At 32.4% G+C, this 13,126-nt stretch overlaps 1 long non-coding RNA gene across 1 annotated transcript; it reads left to right on the forward strand.

Moving 5' to 3' along the window:
• The first annotated feature begins 1,242 nt into the window (after positions 1-1,242).
• On the forward strand, positions 1,243-6,730 carry LOC146993396 (uncharacterized). The gene is made up of 2 exons (XR_015038642.1): positions 1,243-1,664; positions 6,316-6,730. It is a non-coding gene; the product is annotated as an uncharacterized LOC146993396 (long non-coding RNA).
• The last annotated feature ends 6,396 nt before the right edge of the window (positions 6,731-13,126 follow it).

Here is a 13,126-nt window from a genome sequence, read left to right on the forward strand (position 1 = left end):
ACAGCTCTAATGTAAACACATGCACTATAGGAGCTCTAACATGCATCAACGAATAGATGTAGCTCTGAATTCTCATTTATCTCTACATATCGTGGAATACTAATTTTCTCAAGATATTTAATTTCATCCTGCCACTTCTGAAAAGTTTTCTGGCAAGGGGTCATCCCATTTTAATTTCATTTCTGCACTCCATTTCTGCACAAATACTTCGATCTGGAATATTCATTGCAGCTTTCGATATTTCATCAATTTCTAATGCTTCAATAAACATTTCACTTCCATTCAAATTATTTCGCAACTTCAGTTCCGCTTTTTGGTAAACATGGAATTTAGGAGTCTGCGCCAAATCTATATTCAATTTTTTTCTCTGCAGAAGATTGATTCCCTCAATTTTCAAGAAAATGTCGCCAACCAGCGGCCGAGTGGTAAAGTCGCTGAACACTGGTAGTTCAGTCCGAGGTTCGAATCCCGCGAACGGGCTGGCTGCATGGGCGTTTTTGTGGTTTTCCCCATGTGTAACGTGTATACGAGCCAGTTTCCCTTAGAAAGTCCTTCACGAAGGCATCCCTCCTCTTAGGCAGATAGCCCTCGAGGCTTTGCCATAATCACACACACACACACTCAAGAAAATGTATAGGATAACTAACATTTTCTTGACCAGGAAGCAAAATGTGGACTAGAGCAAGAGGTTTGGTTTAATTTAACTCATTACTTATATAAGTAACGCGTCTATCATTTAATTCCGGTTCGATTTCGGCAAGGATGGTCGTCATTTTCTCGAAGCTAAGACAAGCCTTTCCAGGGATTTTCCTCAAACGATCTTTTATACTCCGGCAGAATTCTTCATAATGGCGATCATCAAAACAAATATCAAAAGAGGAATGAAAAGAAAGATAAGAAACCTTTAAACTAGGTAGCTGTGCTGTGGCACAGAGAGGACAGTCATCCGAAAGAGAAGAAAAATCCTCTCACATTCAATTAAATACGATGCTCACTAAAAATTTGTTCCTACCGCTGATTCAAATTGTGTTAAATGCCATACCTTTAGATGCGTTATTGGACACGGTGGCGTAAAGTAATTTTTTAGGGTAAAATTTTTAGAAGGTACAGGTTGTTTGCTGCGGCGGGAAGCGCATTTTTATTTCCTCCCTAGGAAACGCAACTCGCGACTAATTTGGCGATTTACGAGGTCTTGGCGAAATTGTGTTGCTAGCGCATGCTCAAAGAGGAACGAACTATCGTTATGCAATGTCGTACTTTGTTGAGGGCTACGTGATCCTCGGTATTTTGTAACGTTAGGTTTTATGCAGTTGTGCATGCGTCAAATTAAGTACTGATGCAGCAGACTTAATGTATGATTAGTGTGTGGGGGGGGTATTAAATAAAGTTAAATGGCGGTTCATTTTTCAACAGAATGTACTTATGGTGCTTTTTTTTACGCTTGACTACGTGTCGAGCTATTGGCAGTTATTAGCACTGCATATTTTTAGCGTGCTTGCATTACAAGAATGATAAAATATTAGGTATACACGAAAAAACGCCTTCAGCTGAGCAAGAGTTCACAGGATATGATAGCAATGTAGATAGTAGTCCTTTTTTTCGGCTTATGGAATGCTGGAGTTGTACATACTTTGTCTCAGCACTTGTGTTATTACATCATTCCTGTAAATTTGTGAGATTTATTTAACCATGATATTAAATAATGAGTATACTTGATTGAAAGTGAAAAATAAAATAATAATTATTCTTTCTAATTTAATAATGATTATTCTTAGCTTAGCTTACATAGTTCAGTATTAATAATTCTCAAGCTATAACATGTATTGTATATATTTACCTATTAAATAGTTCTGTTAAGATATATATTGTTTCTTATAAATTATCAAATGGATGTATAAAAATTAATAATTTATTTCATTTTAACAGTCTTTAACTCATTTCATCTTCTTTTGCTTTCGTTTCCTAGTTCAAGACATAAGCATATACGCACATATATCTAGTTTCTGAAATGTATTTGGTGGTCGTGTGTGCTTAATGCATGATATAATTAAAGAAAATAAGAGTAGAATATCTCCTATAACAAAAGAATATATTAAGTACTAAATTACAATTTAAATTACATTGCAGAGATCAACGCAGAGCTCGAAACACAGTTTATGCTACCTTCGTGTACAGTTGTTTTGTGAGAAGTCTGAGTGAGTAAAGATGTCGCTTTGCTGCTCCGATTAAGAACTGGATTTTACACGTGGCGCCATCTCATGAATAGAAGTTGAAGTATCTGTCGGAACGCCACATGTATATATGTTACTCTAAAAGTGCGAATTCTGGTAAATCCTAGATTTTACCAGTAAAACCTAGCTTTTACCAAAGTGGCTTGGTAAAAGTCTGAAGTGTGCTTTAGTATAATTCCATTACGGACTTTTACCAAGCCTTTGCGGTAAAACCTAGGAATTACCAACGCCTTCCGGTAAAAGCCCGAAACGAGGGATTTAAATAGCCTCTGAATAAACCTGAGCACGCAAAGCCCATCACAATACTTTTCTGTTCCTGCTCCTTTTAATTTGTGCCATTTGCAGTCTAGCTTCGAGCGAATTCAAACAAGCGCAAGCAGCTACGATCTAAAATACAGAGGCATAGCTATGGTTTTCAGCACCCAGGGACAACTAAAGATTTTGCGCCCCTTTCTGTGTGCCGAGAATAGGAAACATTTCATTTTAAAATTATGTAACATAAATTTGGCACCCCCTGAAAGCTGTGCCCAGGGACAGATGTCACCCCTTGCCCCACCCTAGCTACACCACTGCTAAAATAAAAGCAGTATGTTTCTATTTCAACATATTTTGCATTTTTTATTTTGCTGAAAAAAAATGAGTAAAGTTATCCGAAGAAACGTTTTACGACATTTTGTTTGAATCTGTAAAAAATAAGCACGACAACAGCTTTTATTTAACAAATGATAAATACACTTCTTTAATAAAGAAGCAAAAACAATCAGTTCATTACAGAAGGTTGAAACTGAAGTCTGTACAGTAAAAACGTTGATGAAGTAATATATATCCTGCAGGACATTTTCACAACTTTTGGAGCCCCGAAAATTCTCCATTCCGACAATGGAAGCTTTGCAACCAAATCATAAACAGTTTATGTGGGGTGATAAAAAATAGTTCATGGTAAGCCGAGATGCAGTCAATTGCAAGGTTCTGTAGAACGGGTGAACAAGACGTTGAGAACATGTTGGCAACATGGAAAGGAAACAAATAAGATAGAAAAGTGGTCGAAAGGAGTAAACCTTGTTGAAGCAATGAAAAACAAAGCGTATCATTAGAGAATCAAATGTTTACCTTACAAAGCTATGTTTGGTTGTCCTATGAAGCTGGGACTTGCTAACTCAATTTTTCCACGTAATTTTATTAGTAACATGATCACTGAAAAGGACTTGGAAAACATTATAAATATTAATAATGAATGCATGGTTATTAACCATGATGAAGGCAGATTAACAGAAGATGAAGGCACTAATCTTGAATGAACAGTTAATATAGAAGCGCTCATAATAATAATAATACATATGAAAAAGAATCATGCATAACGATATAAGTAGATACCGAAGTTCAAATTGAAAGAAAAAGAACAAGATATATGCTTTGACACAACGGGTGCAATTATCAGTAAAGTTCAAAATGTGAAAGTGTTTCAAAAGGTAGCTAAGGAAGGACTTGAGAAGTACGCAAATAAGATGAAGATTGCGTCTACTAAAAACTTTCCGAAATCTGGTCTAGGATAAAATGTTAAAATAAAAGTACTTGATATTGATAGATCGAAAAATGGATTCAAAATCAATAACAGCTGTTATTATAGACATTATAGATGATGAGTTTTATGTTCTTGGTACTAAGTTTGGTAAATTAAAATCGTTGTACACACACACACACACACACACACAAAAAAAAAAAAAAAAAAAGAAAGAAAGAAAAAGAAAAAAGATTACCTTTTGCTAAGAAAATTTTTTAAACATCGAAGAAGTTGGCACACGAGAAATAAGTGTCCGTGAAGTAGTAAAAAACTTTCTTTAATTGGGTGACAGGGACTCAGAAAATGCAACTGTTTAAAGAAGTATACTACAAACATGTGTTAGTGGAGATCAGCTGATCTACTTTGTACTAATTCAAAATGCCATAACAGTAAACTTTGTTATAATAGGTAGTAAGAAGTATTAGGTGTATTAAAGAAAAACATACAACATTTTTCTTATTTTTTAAATTTCATAATTTTTATCAATTTTTTGAGCTATCGGTTTAATTTTTTTAACTATTGCTGAAATTATTTTAAAAAATTGTTCAAATCTCTTCAGTACTTATCGAGAGAACTGTGCATTAATTCAGCTTTTTCACGTGGGCTCTTATTTGTGAAATGGCATAAACATTGCATTTTTTTATTTTTATTTCTTGTAACTCTTTTTGAAAAATAATTGTAAGACAGTTTCATTGATATAATCTTAAATCATATCTTATTTTGATCACTTTTACAATTTAAATTCTCAATTAAAAAGTGTGTTTTAACTTTTTTTTTTTTGGCTACACTGTATACAATATATCTGCATGGAAAATCCTATCACAAGTAATTCCTCGTTTCGGGTTTTTACCGGAAGGCATTGGCAAGTCCTAGGTTCTATCGCAAAAGCTTGGTAAAAGTCCAAAATGGAATCATATTAAAGTATTAAAGCATACTTTGGACTTTTACCAAGGCAATTAGGTGAAAGCTAGGTTTTACCGCACTTCGGGCTTTTACAGTAACATATATATATATACAAACACTTACAAAGAGTGATATATTTTCCTTTATATATATATATATATATGGAGACATATCATGAGTGGCAATATATTCAAAATGTGTATTTTTGTTTTAAAGGAAAATTCAATCTGAGAAATACTTTATCGTGTAAGCAATGTTAATCATAAGTAACATAGTTAGGTAATATATTTTGAAAGATTATCTAAAGTAATTATTATGTTTATTTGTTTATTTTAGATTTTCTTTAACCTATATTTGAGTAATTTAAAATTACAGTCTCTTTAATAATAGATTTAAATAAATCATAAATGTATTTTTCTTATTTAGACATAAGTAATTATCATTTCTATAACTTTTTCCTCCATTAATTGACTGTTAGTTTTCGCGCTTTTAAAAATTTGATAATGATTTATAATTTAATAACTTGGCCTAATAAGAGATTAAAAAGTATATTCTATAACTCATAATGCTAGTGTTTTATTTTAAAAACTGTTATTAGAAATGTATTTTGAAATTGTATCACACAGAAAACACATATAATAGCTTATAAAGGACATCATCTATCACCTTTTCCCATCTGGCTTTTAAAACTAAGTAAAAAAAACCGTAAAGTTACTTTAGAAGCTGAATATTGTTTGATATCTTGTAACACAGCTGAGAACTTTGTTGAAATCAAAAGCATTGAGATTATAATATGTCTTGGATTTGGAAGTTGTGTGATTATTTGTTATTACGCATTACTAGGATTGTTTCTCCTTTACAAGGTAGAGGTAACCTAATTGTAACTTATCCTTAATAAATTACAATTTCTTATTCTCATTAAATAAATATAATTTACATGCCGTAACTCTTGGGTTGTGCATTTTTCCAATACTAACCATAGTCTTTGTGCATTGAACTGCAATATATAAAGCATTTGTAATGAAATCTAGAAAATGTTCCTTTTGATGTCATTTCAAAACAGAAGATGTATTTTATTTCCCAGTCCTCTATAAAAGCGTGCAGAACCTATTTATCGGGCCCTGTTTGACATTCTCATTCTGAGCATATGCGACAGAAATTAAAAAAATTATGCACGATGTTCCATCGATTTAATTTAATGCCCGCTTGACTTGTTTTTGGCTAGTGCTAAGCAGCATTTCCTAAACAACAAAATGTTCAGACCATGAACATCCTTGGAAAAGAAACTCACTGCAATTTTTTATATCCTGTATAGCATGGCTTTATACTGACTGCTGTTAGACATATAGTACAAAGTCAGAGATCTAGAATATTCGTGACATTGGCAATTTGGGATTTTGCTGCATATTAGATCTTAAGTTTAAATCCAGTAAGATGTTAATTATAAAATTAAAAAATGAAATGGTGATTTATGAAATAACAAAGTATGTATGACTTAAAGGGAATGTACAAAAAAGAAAAGCTCAATATGTATTTATTTGTTTGCTATATTAAACATTTATTTCAATGTAACTTGTTTAATTTTTTGTGCTAACACTCTCTCTTTAATTCTATAAATAGACAGAAATTCTTGTTCAATAGCAAAGTTCCCTGGGATTTACCTAAAAATGAGGAGGAAGCAGTGAAATTACTACAGAATAATTGGATTCCTCATAGCTGAAGATTTCGTAAAAATAATCCTGAAATGATGTGTTTTACCAATTCCAATACACCAAAATAACGTTGCAATCATAGATCTTGCCGAGAAAAAAAGTCTCAGATCTCGCACTTGGTTTGAAGGATCGCATCTAAATTTCCTTAGAGCTGTAAAATTGATGTCCCATTGGTACCATGGACTGACCTCAGTTGAGTTTTGTAATATGCAATACAGTTGTTGATTAGAACAATTATATGCGGAAATTTTTTTAACCATTTTATATCTAGGTATGTCTCATGCCTGTTTCTGAAGTCTGTTAATAAATGTTATTTTATCAAATCCTAGTTGATTGCTCATTTAAACTACTACAGTGCACAATCCTAAATGTTGGAAATTATTTCTAACAAATTTTAATTTTTATGAAAATTGTTGAAAAATATATAGAAGCATTTATCATGCCAGCAAATTGGAGTTAATGACAATCCTACGGACATTGAGCTGGTTAAGGCAATTCTTAATCGACATAAGATTTACAATATAGAAGCATTTACTGCAAGAGAAAAATTATTTCTAATGTGTCAGCTAAGTAATTTGACAATTGTCGTGTTTAATTGGCAAAATGACAATTTTATGTGCTACCTCTCTTGCAAGAAATACATCTCATTTTAAAAGCATGAAAATATTTTAAGACTTGTTTTTAATATTTTCCCCTCTTATTATACAGCAAGGACTATATACAACATAAGTTTGGCATATTATTGCTATTTTATGTTATGTGCTATTAATATCCACTATGCACTTACAAAAAATAACTATCTTGAAATTTAAAGTTTGAAAATGATGGCTATTATTTTAATTAATAGTGTCAAGCTGATATAATTACACAAAAATTTTGAAATTTTTAATTAAAATCAGATTTTTTAATACATAATGAAAGCAATCTTTCAATGAACACTTTTATAAACAAAATGGTATAAATCGAAGAACTATTTACCATTAATTTAAATGGAAAAAGGTTCTCGGATTAGAAAAAAAAAAAAAAAAAAAAAAAAACCTTTCAAATTATATTTAAACAAATTAAAATTACTAAAATATAAAATAATGTAATAAATATATAGTCATATATTATTAATTAGCATTTAAAAGGCCAGCAAGTGCATTATAATTATAGGTGGTTGAGTAATTATTATGTTTGGTATCCTGAGTTGTCAAAGATCTGATAGTAAAAAATGCAATTTTTTTATGCAGAAAGAAGAACGAGGATCATTTAGTAATATCTTAACCATTGCTTGAGTGTGTACTGTTCCTATGATTTCGATGCCTGTTTGCTCACAGCACTCGCAATTCAGGTTTATATTGTGCTATGGTTAGTATAAAATATTAAAATTAATATATTCAATATACAAAAATTTGTTTTCATGCATGATCAAAGCATTTTCAAAAAACTGCCTTAGATCAGTATACTTTCTTAAAAATTAAGGCATACATTTTTGCAGTTGTTACATTAAATAAATATTAAATAATAATTTCACTTTTTTATTAAAGAAAAATGAAAATTCATGCTTTCTTTTGTAACCCTTAGTTCTTTCTGACAGTAGATTTAAGACTTTTGTAAAACAAAAGTGGCATAAAGGATTAAATTATTATAGTTATACAATTCAGGAATTATAAATTTCCAAATATTAAAAATATTTATTAATCCTAAATATTTAAGGATTGTGTGGGCTTTCTACTAAAAATTCAGAATTTGCCATTGTTCAGATATAATTTCATTTTTTCTTTCAAATTATTGAGGCCATACAAGAGAGATTTTTGAAGAATGAAAAAAAAAAAAAATTGAGTAATACATATATTTTTGTTTTGATGCACTGTAAAATAAAATAAAAATGATAAATCTGTATTTATTTTGAGAAGTTTAGAATGAGAATTAAAGGAGTGCAGGTTGGTGGCATTTAAATTTCTCTTCCCTTTGTGGCATTTGTGTACTTTATATAGCATGGAACAAAAAGTCCCCAAGAATTAATGGGAACGGAAGAGGGGTAGGTGATCTTTGGATCTATCTCCTGGTCATTGTTTCAAAATCAGATTATGCTGGGCAAATTCATATCGTCACCTATAATGTGTCCAAGGTTTAAACTAATGACAGACATAACCAAGTGCACTCTTGGTCATAATGATTTCATAGACGTTCTTGATGTTACTGTCAGGAGTCTGTGATTCTATTTAGAATTTAACTAAATGAAAATTTACTATGTGTTATTAATTGCTTAAACATTCAATTAACTTACTATTAAATGATTCTTCCTTCTATCCTGTGTGAATAATTTTACATTCCGAAGCTGTCACTTCAATATACATATAGAAACTATAAATTTGTTCATTATTTTATAATGGATGCAGTATCCATAGAATTAATATGCTTAACAATTGCAATCTAATGTGCTTTCAGCTGTTGCAAAAAAATGTTTTCAAAGCTTCTTAGCTAGGGCAATTAAAATAATGCCAATATCTTAAGTAAAATTCAGTGTAGGAAATATGAAGTACTGAATATCACAAAGCATAATAAAACCCATTAAACATTAGGTAGAATTCCTACGTTCAGATACATGCTTATGAGACTGGCTTTATCCTCACCATTTTGACGTTATTTACTAACAGTGAACTCTGCGGATGTACAGTAGAATAAAAAATTTATTTTATTATTAATCATTATTTTACCAACACGAAAATTGTTGATAAACATTTCTTTCACCGAATGAATTGGGCGTAAGCAATTCCACGCTTCAAAAACATCACATCGATGTGTATGCCGAAATGATATTTTAATCGAAGTGCACAGATTCCTTTTGACATACTCATCACGACATCTCGTATACTTATTATTATATTTTTAATTCTGACATGAAAAGCAGCTAAACATTCTGCATTTCTAAAAATAGTCTCTTTCTTATTTAGTCTTGCATGTTTGCACACATAATCCTTCTTAAAAATAAACTCTGCTGCTTCCGATTTGCATTGTTTTGTTTTGGAAGATACAATCCAATGCACATGAGACAACTTCAGAATGTATTTTCAATTCTCCCAACGATCTTCGCTACTAAGATCGCATCTAATCTCAAAGTTGAAATCCTCTTTTCCTCCGAATTTAAAATACACTACTTTGTACGAACATCCAGCAAATAAAATTTTATAAAATTCATTTTCTACTTCGTTTAACACAGTTGAAACCATTACGAATTTGCAAAATAAAACACTTTCCCTTTTGTGTGTGCATGTAATTTCGCCAAGACCTGATAAATCGCAAAATTTAGTTGCGGGTTGCGTTTCCTACGAAGGAAATAAAAATACGCCGGCGGGAACAAAGGTGATAGCGGCTCAGAAGAAATATTGTGAATGGGTAGGTAAAGTGGCTTTAAATGTGCAGTTTAAAAAATGAGGATTAGAAGATGGTTTTTTGTGATATGAAATTTACAGTCAAATTAAACTCGCTTTTTAAAATCTGCTGGCGTGAAAATAAATTTTCATCAAACTTGATATGAACAAGCTGGTGAAAAAAGAAATCCAGACGCCGATCTTGCACCTGAAGGAGTTGAATTCTGAAGAGGAAATGAATTTGGAGCAGCTGGTAAGAAATATTTCACTTATTTGATGATACCCCAGGGTAAATCACTTGAGAAAAACAAGAAATCGTCCTTCAAATCGAGCAAAACCCTACTGTTACGATAAAGAGGAAATCATAAAATAAACAATTTCGCAAATGCTAAAAATCAAAATTATGATATCTGTAAGTAGCTCCTGTAGTTATATGCCAGAAGAAAGATAATCTCCCATTAACCGATATTAAATCGTGGCATTTCAGTGTTGATAACAGAAAACTAAATAGCTTAACAAAATGTCTGGTTTAATCCTCACCTATAATTGTAAAAATTATATCCACAACATATACAATAATGTCTGGATATTTTCGGATATGTATAAATCCAGAGGACGTGTTAAAAAAAGCACACTTATTACAAAACCAGAAAAGGTCACGCCTTCCTTAAAATGCCATTTGGTCTACACGGAGCTTCAACATTTGAAAGAGCTATGGACAGAATCTTAAGGTCTGTCCTTGGAAAAACCACATTTATGTGCTTTAGATGGCCAAATAGTCACAAGCGAGACAATTGATAAACACATTCGGGATCTGTAGAAATGTATTTCGATTCTAAAAGAAGTAGGTTTAAAAGAGAAAGCAACAAAATGTAAATTTGTAGCCAAAGAACTCCGATACTGGTCTAATCAGGTATCTGGGGAAGAATCGAAACGGAAGATTCCAAAACTAAAGCTATAAGAAATTATCCACTACAAAAAATGGCGAAATATTTGGCATCATTTTCGGGATTGTGCCGAATTTTCGGGATTTCGTTATTATCAAACTTTTATTTAAAATTTTGCTCACATAGCAGAGCCCCTATATTAGATTTAAAAAGGAGACAGGTTACAACCATTTGGCCCGCAGAAGCAAATACGGCTATTGATAAACTTAAAGTAGCATTAATCCAGGCAATCATCTTGGTATTACCTGTGCGACAAATTAGAAATCGTCACAGATGCATCTGAATTCCAGGTCCGTAGAAGAACAGGTTAGTTCACTCGGATAAACAAATGAAAAGATTACTCGCTCGGCTGTGACGTCATTGAAATTTGATGTAGTTGCTCGTAATAGCAGTTTTGAGTATCCTTTTCAAGATATTTTTTGTTTTTCATGGGGGAAATAAAAATTCTAATATTTCGAGTCGAAACATATTTGCCTCAGATACTGTTTACTTTGTAAAATAAGTCTGAATTACGAAAATTTTGCCGGGTAATTTATTTTCACTAGAAATCTCCCAAACCTTGTTATAGACTTTGCCTTTCAAGATTCAGCGCTTTATAAAGTTACTTATTTTAGCATGATCAAACTGAATACATATTTTCAAGAACTGAAAAATATGTAAATGCTGATATAGAAGAAATTCAAATTAAGGCAATTTGTTCTGTATCTAACTCTCTATCCGATATTTAAAACTGTACAAATTTTCCCTAATGTTTGGGATCTAACTTGGCTGCAATTTTAATTTATTTGTGTTGCTGGAGTGTATTACTTCGATCCGATCGGTTCTGCAATTTTTTTTCAAAAGAATTTTCTTCAGAAAGTATTTTTTATATTTTAAAGAATAATGCATTCAAAGCGAAAGTTAAATGCTCACCTGTAATCCCGCTGGATTATCGTTAATCGCTGATAATCGTAATATACCACCAATAATCCTGGTTAATCCAGTAATAAGAGTTCAATCCAAATCCGTTAAATTCTTTTACTTTAGCGAATAGGAATGTACAATACCTTGAACAGTTCTGTATTTTGAAAAGTAGTTAAAATATTCAAATAACGTTTCCCTAAATTTAAATGTGGCAGACATCTGTGTACCTCCTCCGTGGAATGGTGTACACACGTAGGTATCTGGGTGCGAGACCTTACCCCTAATCAAAGAGTTGTACTTTCCTAATCAATACCGAAAACATAAGCTAATCCGAAAATAATAACTTTTTTTAAAAAGAATAAATTAACAAAAATAATATGTGAGCTGAAATAATAAGTAAAGGCAAGGCGATGTGATACAACCACAGTGTTTGTACAGAATGGTCCACACATCACCTGTTCTGTGAAATTAGTGCTTCGCCACCATTTCGGTGCCGATAGATCATCAGGTAGCAAATTCCTACAGCTTGGCCTCCTAGATACCCCGACTTGAATCCTTGCGACTTTTGGCTGTGCGGATACCTCAAGGCCATGCTTTATTTAAGGTCAGATAGCGATGTGATCCTTGCCGGCACGCTACCTTTTAAAGTCGGAGTTTTGATTAAAAAAAAAGGTAGGCAGTCTAATCAGGCCTAGAGGAGTACACAAGTAAAATTTTGTGAATATAGCACTTATCATTTTAATGTGGGTGTGCCCAAAGTGGCACATTGAATAGAGCTTCGAAAAAGAGTGCTGAAACAAGCATTGTTGTCAATGAACTGACCGATGAGATGCGGAGCAACAAAGAATACAGACTCTCAGTTGTCCTAGATTATCGGTGAGCCCAGTCTGGGCACACCTAGGGTTTGCTGTTTGATTTTAGGCAAGATACGCTAAAAAAATAACAGAAATTTCATTTCAAATACTTCCTTTTATACCCTAAAAAAATCTGGAAGATTTCTTTGAAAAATGAGGGTCTTAAAAAACTAAACATGGCTAAAATATATGGACTGGTTTGTGTTGAGCTGCCATCTACAATAAATAAAGAAGTTTCAGAGTAACCTATAATAACATATAAATCCTTTTTCATTAAATTCTTCTATGCATACAGAAGGAAATTTTTAGGTGTGTCCAGACCGGACACTGTGCCGTAAAAGGTTGAAGAAAGCATAGGATGCCATGTGCGTAACATTCCCCAGTTCATGCTGCTTTCAACAGTCGAACATGCGATTTTTACGCTTCCAGATGGTAGCAGACAATGGTGGACATCATATCGAGCATGTTTTGTAAACTTTTGTAGATTATTTACATAAGCTATGATATGCCACCTAGGGGTGGTGAAACTCGTTTTTCTTTTCTTGGATAAAATTCCCATCATTTCATTCTGTTATTACCCAGTTTTCACGCAATGCCACTGTATAGTTTTCGCTGCGGATTGCTCGCAAATTTCAAGTTTAATTACGGACACCCTGCAT

This window comes from Stegodyphus dumicola, chromosome X1 (genome assembly GCF_044657685.1).
Source record: "Stegodyphus dumicola isolate Sdum_Otavi_A_Nest chromosome X1, ASM4465768v1".
Classification (NCBI taxonomy): Eukaryota; Metazoa; Arthropoda; class Arachnida; order Araneae; family Eresidae; genus Stegodyphus; species Stegodyphus dumicola.